This window comes from Morone saxatilis, unplaced genomic scaffold (genome assembly GCF_004916995.1).
Source record: "Morone saxatilis isolate NCDOM2014 unplaced genomic scaffold, NCSU_SB_2.0 Contig15, whole genome shotgun sequence".
In the NCBI taxonomy this organism is placed as follows: domain Eukaryota; kingdom Metazoa; phylum Chordata; class Actinopteri; family Moronidae; genus Morone; species Morone saxatilis.
In genome coordinates this window covers 98,592-100,974 of record NW_023339707.1, presented here as the reverse complement: position 1 = coordinate 100,974, position 2,383 = coordinate 98,592, and the positions used below count along the sequence as shown (strand labels likewise).

The following is a 2,383-nucleotide window of genomic DNA, read 5'->3' as shown; positions in this document are numbered from 1 at the left end:
ACACATAGTTGTGGGGGGGGGCTCAGCTGTTTGTCATACAGTAGATCTCAGATAATGGTTAATGTGTTGCACATTAAAAAAAAGACTAAAACACGAAAAAAAAGGTGACAATATTACATAAGCTGTATATCTACACATTCCATGCATGGAAAATAGGGCAGGGCCTCATTCAGGCACACATTGTACACTGTATGTTCCCTCTGACTTCGCTCTGTGGCAGACTCTATATACAGTCCCAGATGAAGGCTTTTAAAGATGTGTCAAAACTCTTTGGATAATGTGAAAAAAATCTTACAGGAATAGTTGATAAAATGATAAGCTTCCTCTCAAAAAACATTTCAGATTGATATCACAAACCAAAAATGTGAACAGAAATATAAAACAAAACACTGTGTGTTTAACTGGTTTCTTTGCTTACTCAACCTATTTTACATCTATTCATTTCAATTTCTATGTTTATAGCATTTTTGCTATTACATGCAGGCTAGATTAAAGGACCAGTGAATAGGATTTACTGGCAGCGGTGAAATTGCAGATTGCGACCGCTTGAATACAGCTCAACCTTGTGTGTAGGAGAAACTACGGTAGCTGCGAATCTCCCTATCTAGAGCTAGTGTTTGGTATGTCCATTCTGGGCTACAAGAAACCTGAAGACCCACTCAAACAGCAAATTTTAAGGGGAAAAAAAAACGTTTCTTATTTTTAGGTGATTATACACTGAAAATCTACATATGAGTATTATATTCCATTCCTGCCAATAGATCCTCCTAGATGTTAGACACTGGACCTTAGAACCCACATCTGGACGTTTGCAATTGTGCATTGTAAAACTAAAAGAATATTTTTGTTGCATGAATAATGATTTGATTCAATTCAATGATAGCACATGCTACAGCTTGGAGTCTGTCATAAATAGAAGTGTCTGTTTACAGTTGTAAATGTGTCTTTGGCCAGAAAGCATGGGCAAGAAAATCTTGAACCTGATTGGTGCACAGGGTGGGCGGGTGTACCTGCATCACAATAAATCAGATAGTGTCCAGTGAGCAGGTAGCCACAGGAAACTGTTTGACTTTTATTTTTATGTGAGTACATAAAATCCTGTCACTCACATTTTCTTTAATATTCACAATTGGCATTTGAAATGTGATATTGTCTTGTGTGGTTAAACGTATTTGCCTATAATATCAATATAAAATAAATAATAATATATAATTTACAGAAATTCATCCAAGTTCAACCAAATCAAAACTGCAATCTAATCAGTGTGATGTCATCACAGGTAGGAACATACTAAACACAGTGCAAACATGCATCCTTCTTCTAAGTACCATTAAAGTGAGACCAGTGCTGTGTGACTAATAACCTTTAAAAGGACAGACAGAACCTGATCTGGATCAATTACATGTCAAACCTAACAGTTTCAGTAGTTAATTTACATTTTTATAAGTGATACTGTCAAGCACTGCAGGTAACTTATTTCGAGTGTAGGGACTTGCATGTAAAGGTATATGTGTTCTGATTGTTCTGCCAACACCTGAACCTAATGACAATGCCATAATAAAAGTATTTTCATCTAAACAAAATATACTTATTTGATTTATCTCTAAGAAACATTAATATATTAAATAAGGCCAAGAGTAAAGAGCATAACAGCATAAAAATGCAAAATGTCTCTGCTAGGGATAGTATTTACCAATAGAGTCCATGTGACAACTACTGTACAAAATGTCAATGTCTGAGGAACCAACTAAGTCATGTTTGAGCAGGGAGGTCATTTTCAGCTGTTATCACTCTGTCTGTTGTTACTGAGGCCTACAGCGAGCCATCCAGACTTGGCTTCACTCCAGCCTCTTATCTGTAGAGCCACGTTGCCTTTCAGTGGAATTTGGGAAATGTTTTTGCCTATCATTCTAATATATTAAAACGCTAGCTATGATTTGGTTCTGTTAGCCAACTGTAATGTTTTTATTTTATTTTTTATAACTTTTGTAAAACAGTTGAAACACCTAGTCTGGATTAATCCCCTCAGAGACCCAAGGAAAAAAATCATCATCTGATATCTCAGTATCTCAATCTATAATGACAGGTGTCACTTGTAAGGTAGGGCAGCTGTGGCTCAGTTGGTAGAGTGGGTCATCTACTTATCACAGGGTTGGCAGTTTGATCTCATCCTGTCTACAAGTTGAAGTGCCCTTGAACAAGACTGCTCCCCAGCCACTGGGGCCCAGTTTGCCAGAGAGGTGGAAACAGATGATTGGCTGTTGCAACCCCTACTCAGAGTAGCCAAAAGTGGGAAAAGTTATTCAATCTTAAAGTAATGGATGGACAGATGTGGCACCTCCAGCTACAGTATTTTGTGGGATGTTATAAGGAGTTCGGTCTA

General features: G+C 37.3%; 1 protein-coding gene across 1 annotated transcript in view; it reads left to right on the top strand.

The window, feature by feature from the left end:
- Nucleotides 1-2,383, top strand: part of LOC118324844 (sodium-coupled neutral amino acid transporter 3-like) — a gene marked incomplete in the record, with an annotated part of 14,468 nt that overhangs the window by 748 nt on the left and 11,337 nt on the right.